This window comes from Eurosta solidaginis, chromosome 5 (assembly GCF_040869045.1).
Source record: "Eurosta solidaginis isolate ZX-2024a chromosome 5, ASM4086904v1, whole genome shotgun sequence".
In the NCBI taxonomy this organism is placed as follows: domain Eukaryota; kingdom Metazoa; phylum Arthropoda; class Insecta; order Diptera; family Tephritidae; genus Eurosta; species Eurosta solidaginis.
Genome location: NC_090323.1, coordinates 198,363,675 through 198,375,742, shown reverse-complemented (window position 1 = coordinate 198,375,742; position 12,068 = coordinate 198,363,675). Strand labels below are relative to the sequence as shown.

The 12,068-nt window shown below is 34.9% G+C and overlaps 1 protein-coding gene across 4 annotated transcripts in view; it reads left to right on the top strand.

Moving 5' to 3' along the window:
- Positions 1 to 237: 237 nt before the first annotated feature.
- axo (axotactin) overlaps positions 238 to 12,068 on the top strand; it is a 296,029-nt gene continuing 284,198 nt past the window's right edge. For all 4 annotated transcript variants that reach the window (XM_067787399.1, XM_067787402.1, XM_067787400.1 and 1 more), the window contains exon 1: positions 238 to 668. The gene's annotated coding sequence lies outside the window, so the exon portion shown is untranslated. The remainder of the gene's footprint in view (positions 669 to 12,068) is intronic.

Here is a 12,068-nt window from a genome sequence, read left to right as displayed (position 1 = left end):
AGTAACTTTGCAATGAATGAATCTAAAATTTATAAACCTCTGTTGCCGGCAAATTTACTCACACTAGCCATTACTCTCTCATTTCACATGCTCATTTGCAATCATATGATATGTTATATCTCAATTACTACACACATACAAAACTATTAGTTACTATCTTTTTCGGCGATCCATTGCGATCAAGTTCAGACAAGCCTTATCAGTTGCGGTTTTGCGCTTCGTTTGTGCGGTTCGTTCTAATCAAAATTGTTCTGCAGGTGCCTACGGACGTTCAAGTGCCCTGCAAGTCAGTGCTTGAAAAAAAGAAGAAAAAAATAGTTAATTTGATCGTAACTATGTTTGTAGTGCGGTTAAATTTTATTTGCATTGTGTAGTTATTTTTAAATGCCTTGTCGCCGGTGTAAAAAATTACGTTTAAATTGGAATTAGACCGCGTTCAGTGATATCAGTAAAAGTGTTGTTCTTAATATATAAAATTCGATTCGACAATTGTGTTTGTTAAATTTTTAATACTAGTTGTAGTAAAAATAAAGTGATAATAATAATTTAAACAAATTAAAATTCCATTACTGCACTAAATTAAAATATCACACGCCGATTATTTAGTATCTACATTAAGCACTTTATAATCTGTGGCAGTTCAAAGCACGTGAGCTGAATTACAACAGGTGAGTTCTAAATAGAGCAGACAGCTGTTTGAATAAGATAAGAATTTAAAAATAAATACATATCGGAATATGTTTGCATTATTAGGTTTTTTAAGCTTTGTGTTACCAATTAATAGTTCAAGGTGATGTATTATGCAAATGTGCTTTTATAAAATCTCAAGAGCAATTGGTGACAGATAATAAGCTTAGTATGTAGATATGTATTAATAGAAAACTGACGTTTTTAACTTTTCACACGAGAAAAAAAATCTATCGAACATCTTTTGTTGTTGATAGTAACAGTGGAAACAACTTTCTTCACCACGGCAACTTTCTTCATGTGGCAACTTTTGCACCCTTTTGGTATTCTGCCCACGAAAGTAGCCGGATAATTGTTTACTCACTAAAATAGGTGGTTACATCCATGTAACCATACAAAAGCTGTTGTTTAGAAAAAGTCAATACTGAACAAGTAAGAAAGGCTAAGTTCGGGTGTAACCGAACATTACATACTCAGTTGAGAGCTATGGAGACAAAATAAGGAAAAATCACCATGTAGGAAAATGAACCGAGGGAAACCCTGAAATGTGTTTGTATGACATGTGTATCAAATGAAAGGCATTAAAGAGTATTTTATGAGGGAGTGGGCCATAGTTCTATAGGTGGACGCCATTTAGGGATATCGCCATAAAGGTGGACCAGGGGTGACTCTAGAATTTGTTTGTACGATATGGGTATCAAATGAAAGGTGTTAATGAGTATTTTAAAAGGGAGTAATCCTTAGTTCCATAGGTGGATGCCGTTTCGAGATATCGCCATAAAGGTGGACCACGGGTGACCCTAGAATTTGTTTGTACAATATGGATATCAAAAGAAAGGTGTTAATGAGTATTTTAAAAGGGAGTGATCCTTAGTTCCATAGGTGGACGCCGTATCGAGATATCGCCATAAAGGTGGACCAGGGGTGCCCTAGAATTTGTTTGTACGATATGGATATCAAACGAAAGGTGTTAATGAGTATTTTAAAAAGGAGTGGGCCTTAGTTCTATATGTGGACGCTTTTTCGAGATATCGCCATAAACGTGGGCCAGGGGTGACTCTAGAATGTGTTTGTACGATATGGGTATCAAATTAAAGGTAATAATGAAGGTATTAAAAGAGAGTGGCCCTTAGTTGTATATGTGAAGGCGTTTTCGAAATGTCGACCAAAATGTGGACCAGGGTGATCCAGAACATCATCTGTCGGGTACCGCTAATTTATTTATATGTGTAATACCATGAACAGTATTCCTGCCAAGATTTCAAAGGTTTTTTATTTGGCCCTGCAGAAGTTTTACAATTTCTTCTACTTAATATGGTAGGTGTCACACGCATTTTACAAAGTTTTTTCTAAAGTTATATTTTGCGTCAATAAACCAATCCATTACTATGTTTCATCTCTTTTTTCATATTTGGTACAGAATTATGGCATTTTTTTCATTTTTCGTAATTTTCAATATCGAAAAAATGGGCGTGGTCATAGTCGGATTTCGGCAATTTTTTATACCAATACAAAGTGAGTTTTGATAAGTACGTGAACTGAGTTTAGTAAAGATATATCGATTTTTGCTCAAGTTATCGTGTTAACGGCCGAGCTGAAGGGCAGACGGTCGACTGTGTATAAAAACTGGGCGTGGCTTCAACCGATTTCGCCCTTTTTCAGAGAAATAAGTTATCGGGCTAAAATCTAAGACCCTATTATGGTCCGATATCGTTCATTTTAAATAGCGATCTGAGATGAGTGCCCAGGAACCTGCATACCAAATTTCATCAAGATACCTCAAAATTTACTCAAGTTATCGTGTTAACGGACGGACGGACGGACATGGCTCAATCAAATTTTTGTTCGATACTGATGATTTTGATATATGGAAGTCTATATCTATCTCGATTCCTTTATACCTGTACAGCCAACCGTTATCCAATCAAAGTTAATATACTCTGTGAGCTCTGCTCAACTGAGTATAAAAATAAAGAATTGTAAGCGCAAATAAGTAAACATAATAGTAAAAGAGTGTTGCCTATTGCTATATATATTTGGTTACATTATGTACTTTCACAGTATATATTACAATATAGCTATGTAAAAACTTATGCATATATGTACATATATACACATTGGTCCTGTTTATGCGTTAACCTCGTATCTACGAATGACACATTTTCGGTAAAGCCATGGCGGAACCATACAAGGTGGCAACGTGGTGACATACCTGCAAACATAAATAAACATTCCATGTACTTTGTTTTTGTAAATTCGATGGAGAAAAGTCAAAATCGTACTGCGCCGGAAGTTGGTAAATCAAATCAAATAAAAAAAAGTTTATATGCAGCTGTCCCATGTGGCCACCTTGTATCGCTCCGCCATGAGTAAAGCGAAGAAAACGAACTTTTAAGTTTCAACACAGACACTGCTGAGTTTTTCGCTGATGACAGCGTTACCACTTTGGCCAGAATCGCGAAAAAAAGAACTGGTAACGATTTTCGGTTACATAATGTTCTGGGTACTATTTTATCGGTAACGCTCAGAATCGGGCCGTAAGTGTTAAAATTATTTTGGTAAGTGTTGTTATTTTGTACAAAGGATACTGCAACAAACATCAAAACTACGGTGTCGATTTCTATCACATTTCATAAATTAAATTCTTCTTTTCTCAATTTCGGTGACTCAAAAAGAAAAAAATTACTGCGTTTGAAAAAATTGTCCATCATTAAATACGAAAAACTTTCTAAACCGGTCGTCCGATTTAATAAGTAAATGTCATATTTACATGTTTATTCAGTTACACTTTTTATTATACATTTAAACTTTTTCATTTATTTTTATTTTTTAAAGTTTTTTAATTTTCCGGACACTCCTTCCATTAACGATTTTTTTTTACTATTTTCCAATTTTTGGGTTACAGAGCGCCATTTCTACCGAAAATCTTCAGCGTTCCGTGCCATTATCTTGGTCGCCTTGATTTCCCTTTTTACCAAATTCCAGTATCTTTCGATTGGCCTAAGTTCTGAGCAGTTCGGCGGATTTGCTTCTCTAGACACTAAAATCACATTATTTTTTGAGTACCATTCCAAGCACTCTTTAACATACATTTGCGTTGGTATGGTTGCCATTGTGACAAAAATCTGCTTAATATTGCCTGTCAAACCAGAAATTTTCGCTGAAATTTTAACTGTCTTTTTGTTTCGAACTTTTCATCCATATTACCCCGCGAGTCTGCAGTGTAAAATTCTTGGCCTGGAAGCTGCGAAATATCGGCTAAAACATAAATTTCGTCATTCATAATATAGCAAGTGAACTTTTGAAAAAAATTTGTTTTTAATTTTTTGAAACCTTGTTTTCCTTCAGTGTTCTTCTCAGCATTTCTGTCTGGAACTTTTTGAACTTTATATGTATGTCTTGAGACCAGCCTCCTTTTTAGCTTTGCGAACCAAAAACTTGGAACATTCCAGTTTCTGCGCCAATTTTCTGCCCGAAACACTGTGGTTTCTCTGTATACTGGTTATAATTTTATTCTTCTTATGTTGGTTACTGATTCCTTTTTTTCTGCCTGAACCAGGCTTTCGAGTGACAGCCAACTCCTCTTTGAAGCTTTTTAAAATTTTTGACACCGTTTTTGGGCAAAAAATTATGTAAATACATCAATTTGGATAAGAATTATTTGATTAAATAAAGGTAACAATTTTTTCAAACACATACCTTATGAATTTGTTAACTGAAACTATACAAACAAATCTCAAAATTGTCTTCGAACCCGGAATTTTTTTTGGAGCCCTCTGAAATATTTTAAGTATGCAGTTTTGTAACCCAATTCATTTTTCACAACGTTTAAGTTACACGTTTCGTAAAATTCGCATTGATTTTTGGCAAATTTCTTTTTCCGCTATACGCGCTTCGTGTAGAATATTTTTTTTCTAAGATTTTCAATTGTAATTTTTAAAAGTTTGATTTTGATATCCGGCAAAGCACTATCAACATCTATTAAACACGCTATAGCTTCGGGGAATCTCCTTACTGCTACAAGTAGAAGAAGACTAAGAGTTGGTTACAAATATCAAAATTTATGAGCTATTAAACCATTCCAGGGCCGAATCGCGTTATACGATCCGTGATCGAAATCAATTATTTAAATTGCAATAGCTAAGAAATGTGCAATAAGACTAGTGAAATATGTGAAATGGTGGCTACCAGTTCTCATTAGATCCATAACTTATTATTATCTTTACGATTCTTTTGACTGTTTCTGATTTATCGTTTGAGTGAAATCGATTTCGATCACGGATCGAACGTGCTACAGATCGCAGATAAAGCGGTTGTAGAATGGATCATAACACTTTTTAAGAATTACCTAAAGCTGCGCCAAGTTTTGTATTTCGGGAAGATAGCTCGAACCATCTTCCTTCCAAAGTCCGGAATTATAAGTCACCCGCATCTGAAAGTGAACTGGATTCATGTCCTAGGCTCTCACGCTCAGTGCTCAACTTGAAGAGGTAGCAGAGTTATCAGATGTCGATGTGGCGATTAAGCTGGTTCCTAGAAAATGTGTAGTATTTGCAAAGATGACGAAATTATTGTATAACATAAGACGTGATAGTGAATAAAACTTTTACGTTGGGTTATCAAAAAAATAATAATGTTAACACTATGAATAGATATATGCAGTCCAAAGCAGGTCGTTTTTGACGAACCAGTGGAGGATAAAGCCGCGCTTAGTGTAGTTCAACACACTGTAAGAAAAAGGTGATTAAAATCAATCGAATCACGTATCAATTCAAACAAAATTTTTTCGAAAACGCCTTATCTTCGGATTTTTTTATGGCTATTTCTTTTCTGAAAATTATGCCACCCTGCAGTTTCTTCTCAGCTCTCCTTTTAGTTTGTGTATTTCTTTTACAAAATATTTCTTACTGAATAAAAAAAACGGGTACCGTTACCTACAATTTCAGCGGTTTTCTAAACCTCTAGAGAGGTCTAGGAGTGTGACATGAAGAACGCTCCATTTGAGATGTTTTTTTATAAGTCAGTTTCAGTTACGTTAAAATGTATCGAATTTGTGCTCAGATAGGGCATTTTTCAACAAACGACTGCAGGGCATTCTTTAAATGAACTCTGAAATAGAGAATTTTTCACAAGTTTTCTGAGACAGTGTCTTTTCGAAACAGCAGCAAAGTTAGAGACGTATTCCACTTAGCAGTCGACATCATCAACGTTTTTTGTACTTACTTTCAAATGGTATTAAAGAGTTTAAGCTAAAGTATTGGAAGAAATATATAGAGAGTTCAGTATTTTGTGTATTTCATGTTGGAAACCTTGCTATAGCAAATATATAGCTGTCCCTAAAAAATAAAAATCCGAATCTAACTTTTATTTTGGAATTTACAAAAAAAAAAGTTCGGATTTAACTTTTATTTGGAACTTATAAAATAATTTTTTCTGAAATCCTTTTGTTATAATAGGAATAACAGTTTGGGTCCCTGCTCATAAGCCTTATTGCATTTAAAATAAAAAAGTAAACCATTTGATTAACACTTCCTCTGTAATTTTTTTCTCATTGAACCAAACATCTTGGATTGAACAAAAAGTATCATTTAGACATGCATAAATATATTTTTGTATACTAAAGTAGATGACTATATATATACATATATGTGTATGAAAAAAAGTCTGAAAGTAAAACCACATGAAAATATTAAGTCTTTTGTTGACTTTTAAGAATTTCGTCGCTTCTCGTTTGTGCATATTTGTTTAAACAAATTTACGTAAGCTCGGGGACTTTTTAAGCTTCTGATTGTAATAAAGACATTTATCTTGATTGCAAATAATGATAATCGCTTCCATATTGCTTTCACAAAAACGTAGACAGATATTTCGTTCAATACACATTTAGAAAAATTTGTGTTATGTGTTCAACATTTTACTTAGGTGTTTTGTTGTCCATACGAACATCTAAACTCCTAGCATGTTTAAGGGCTGCTACTTTGACGTCGTGTACATATGGGAATTAGAAAATAAAAATTTTGGTAGTTTGAAAAATATACCATTTATGTATACATATGTAGATTTGTTGTTTTTTGTCGGCCTATTTGATCTCAACTCCTTAGCTATAATTGTTTTCTTAATTGAAACATTTTTTAAATTACCTAATCAATTTTTTTTATACTCAGTTGAGCAGAGCTCACAGAGTATATTAACTTTGTTCGCATAACGGTAATCCGTAACGGTATGAACTAATCGGGATAGATATAGACTTCTATATATCAAAATGATCTGGGTGAAAAAAGAAATTCATTTAGCCATGTCCGTCCGTCCGTCCGTCTGTCCGTCCGTCTGTAAACACGATAACTTGAACGAAATGAACGAAATCGGACTACAACCACGCCCACTTTTTCGATATCGAAAATTTCGAAAAACAGAAAAAGTGCTATAATTCTTTACCAAAGACGGATAAAGCGATGAAACTTGGTAGGTGCATTGACCTTATTACGCAAAATAGAAAATTAGAAAAATTTTGGACAATGGGCGTGGCACCGCCTACTTTTAAAAGAAGGTAATTTAAAAGTTTTGCAAGCTGAAATTTAGCAGTCGTTGAAGATATCATGATGAAATTTATTAGGCACGTTACTTCTATTACTATATGTGTGCTAAATTAAAATTAGCGAAATCGGATGACGAACACGCCCACTTTTAAAAAAAAAATTTTTTTAAGTCAAATTTTAACAAAAAATTTAATATCTTTACAGTATAAAAGTAAATTATGTCAACATTCGACTCCAGTAATGATATGGTGCAACAAAATACAAAGATAAGAGAAAATTTCAAAATGGGCGTAACTCCGCCCTTTTTCATTTAATTTGTCTAGAATACTTTTAATGCCATAATTCGAACAAAAATTTAGCAATCCTTGTGAAATATGGTAGGAGCTTAGATTGTAGGACGATAAGTCTTTTCTGTGAAAAAGTGCGAAATCGGTTGAAGCCACGCCCACTTTTTATACACAGTTGACCGTCTGTCCTTCCGCTCGGCTGTTAACACGATAACTTGCGCAGAAAACGATATATCTTAACTAGACTTAGTTCACGTATTTATCTGAAGTCACTTTATCATGGTATAAAATATGGCTGAAATCCGACTATGACCACGCCCATTTTTTCGATATTGAAAATTACGAAAAATGAAAAAAATGCCATAATTCTGTACCAAATATGAAAAAAGAGATGAAACATGGTAATTGGATTGGTTTATTGACGCAAAATATAACTTTAGAAAAAACTTTGTAAAATGGGTGTGACACCTACCATATTAAGTAGAAGAAAATGAAAAAGTTTTGCAGGGCGAAATCAAAAGCCCTTGGAATCTTGGCAGGAATACTGTTCGTGGTATGACATATATAAATAAATTAGCGGTACCCGACAGAAGATGTTCTGGGTCACCCTGGTCCACATTTTGGTCGATATCTCGAAAACGCTTTCACATATACAACTAAGGGTCACTCCCTTTTAAAACCCTCATTAATACTTTTAGTTTGATACCCATATCGTACAACCGCATTCTAGAGTCACCCCTGGTCCACTCTTAATGCGATATCTCGAAAAGGCGTTCACCTATAGAACTAAGGCCCACTACGTTTTAAATAATCATTAACACCTTTCATCATACAAACACATTCCAGGGTTACCCTAGGTTCATTTTGCTAAATGGTGATTTTGCCTTATTTTGTCTCCAAATACCCGAACTTAGCCTTCCTTACTTGTTTGTTTTTAATAATTTGGGAAAAATATAACAACGTCACATAGGGACGGACAAGGCGGCAGCTGTTTCGATTATACCTTGCAATTCTCCTCAAAGCCTTTTTTCCCGGGAATGGGGTTTGAACCCGCACATTTGGTTAATTGTTTGTAGTTTTATAAATAGCATATCTTTAACACATGATTACATACAAAGTATGTACTGTGCAATAATAATACAAAATGCAAGGAAGGCAATTGGGGTAAAATTTACAACAACTAAAGCATGACGTGGTTGAATGCGTTTTGTAACACTTCAACCATCGTAGGAGTGCGCGTTCAAATCCAACTCCCGGGAGAAAAAGCTTTGAAGAGATTTACAAAGTATAATGGAAATATGTAGCTGTCGCCTTGTCCTTCCTGATGTCACATTGTTTAATTTTTTCCCAAATTATTAAATAAATTATAAATTAAAAATTGCTTCAAATAAATTTTTTCATACATTTAAAAGCAATAAGGGCAACCCCCACTTAATTCAAAAAATTATTATTTTTTTTTTAATCTAATTAAAAAATTTTGCAACTAAGAAAAAATTTAATACAAAAATAATAATAACAAAAAATTATGATTAGGGTTATGATCGTATTCGAACCCCTGATCAAAGCATTTATAGTTAAAGTCTCAAAGCACCCTTTCACACACACTGAAACATAGTAACGGGATATATTAAATTATGATATTGTTTTATCAACCTATTGATTTGTAAGGTCGTGGGTTCGAATCGAGCTCAATGCATTCGGCTGACGACAGAGTTGAAACGAGAAGCGTTGCTATGATGTAAAGATAAAAAGCTATGAAAATGATTTCTTATGTAAAATTCTAAAGGATTTCGGAGTGTAAAAATTACTTCTCGCCAAGCCTAACTTGTAGCGTGCACTCTGCCGCCAGCCTAAGGCATAACTCTATTTTGTCAATATTATTGTTATGATATATTTTGTTTTCTTAATTGAAAAAAAAAATTCAAATCAGAATAGATTAAAGAAAATTGTAGGACATCTTCCATAGCTCGTTGAACAGATCCATTTCGGGATCTACCAAGCTCCTTCGTCGGCAACGTTTTGGAGAAACTATCCTTATCTTTTGGCTATAACAGCGGTGATTCGTTTGTCTCCCTAATTTCTATTTCTCCTCTGTTTTTTTCGCCATTGTATTGTCTGGAAGGAAAATCACAAAAAAAATCACAAAATTAGGACTCCTAGATATTTCGTACATTATTTCTCCTGCCGGGTTACACCTCCGAGCTTAGGCATTGTACAATTCGAGACCTTATACCTCTTGGTAAACAAACCCAAATTCGTCTTCTTATGGCGCTCAACTTGTCATCTGGTGATTATGTATGTATATCCCGAAGCGTCCGATTCATCAAGGACCTTATTGCTGGGAGGCATTTTCCGCTTATGACAACAGCAATGATATCTGAGTTCCCTTTAAGCTAGAAAGGTTCCTCGTCTAGCCGTCTGAGCAATTGGTTGATAACTAGCATCCACAGGGGAGTCCTTTTCCACTTATTTTGTGGCCTCACACAGCACTTGGTGCGAATGAATCTTTACTGCAATTTAGCAAGCAGCCGATCGATCTAATAAGGACTGGGTGTGCTTCGATGTGCCTGTTTTAGACATTGTTGAAAGCGTAAGGTAATGCAGTTAGCACTTTCGATGCCGTCACACCTGGTCCGGAGATTTTCTTTAATAATTAGACCATCGCTAACAATTCTTAGAGTTTGAGAAGCATTTTGAAGATTTGAATGAAGATTCGCGAATGTTCTTAGACTAGGTGTTCAAAGACTCGTGGGATTATAACCAGTTTTGAGCTCTGTACAAGGGCTGAACTGGCCCGTATCGTATTATACGATCATGTCTAGAAAACTATTTTCGCTCAAGCGATAAATACGAAACTGTTAAACTATTTATTAAAATGGAAGAAATATGTCCGCATTATCTTTAGCTGAAATATGTCACTAATCTGATTCACAATTTTGGAGCTATTTGGATTAAAAAAATTAATCTCGATTACGGATCGTAAAACACGATACTCTAATCATTTTTGTTTTAGCATTCTTTATGGCCTTTACATGCCTGAATTATTACTGTCGGGCAGATCTTCTTTACAACCCTTAGAGAACTGTCGAACAAGTAATTTTTGTACCCCTGCCGCCACTAGCGATAGGTACTCTTTGTTTGCCTACCAGTACGTTCGGAGAGATCATCTTTCTCTACCTCTACGAAAATGTATAATTTATCCTTTCTAAATTCCATTTGAAAATGTTCAATATTGTAGCGAGACAAACAAAATACTACTAAAATGCAACAAAAGTTACTGGTGTTTTGGAGCAGAAACGGTGCTAAGTTCAATCCTTGGGTTTTTTCTTCCGACTTCAAATTTTTACTTCTTTGCTATTTGTTTTTTTTTTTTTACTGTATCTATTGCAATTTCGTTGTTTTGTTCCTGGGTAAATAAGTCTGTTTTTTTAAGGGTACTGACTTGGAGGTATGCACATGTGTAGGTAATGAACTTGTGACCAATGCTCTAAAGCACATAGGAAATGGACTTGAACACTCTCGACTTCATAAAGTGCATTAATACAAATCTTCACAATCTCTCTGTTCTCTAATTGTGTCACAGCTTAGTAAATTACTTAATGCAACAATTTCGCTTGCGTTGATTGATCTTAAATGCGCGACATTTCGGACTTAAGTAATAAATCTGTTAAACTATGCATAATACACATTAGGATGGGTGAAATATTTTCTGAAATTACAGAAGTCCCAGCTTCAACTAGTAATATTTTTTATTCTAGAAAAAAAGGGATAAGTAAGTCAGTAGCAAAAGAAAAGTTCTCCGGAAGATTAACGATCTTCAGCATCAACCGACGACGAGTATCAAAGAGGGTATAATGATGACCTGTATGAGCTGTGCAGCGAATAAAAGCACAAAAGCTTCATTGGCTAGGTCGAGTTAGGCGAATGAACGAATAGGCTACGTTCAAGAAAGTATTTCAATCAACACTGTAGTTTGGGGGCAGATGAAGGGGTAAACCTCCACTGAGTAGTGAGCGGCAGGAGAAAGATTAATTGACCTCTCTTGGAGCTCCCAATTGGCGTCAGATATTGTGAGACGGGTACAGCTGGCGTGACTTGTTACGAAACGGCCAAAATTGCTCAGGCGATTAAGCGCGAAATAACGATGATAGACTAATAGTCATAATGGCGCAGCCCAATTCACCCAAGTATCTTTTGAAACGCTGCTTCGCTTCTATAATACTCATCTAAATATACTTAGTGCCTCAAAAATTGTTGGAACTTCCAATAAACTTCTCAAGTTTTCAAAAAGGAACCTCGCATGAACAAAGAACAGAATATGCTCTACATATTCTAATACCTAAGTCTTTACAACTACCCCAGGGCCGAATGAATGCTGCGGACTGCTATAAACTTTTAAGTGTCAGCTCTATATCTACATTTAGGGTTCATTCTATGTTTTTATTTTACTAAAATTTTACTACTAAAATTGTAAGTCGCTTATACTGGTGCACAAGTGGTGATGTTTCATTGCTTTTGTTGCGCCTTATCCTAAAATCCAACCCAAAATTATTCTAAG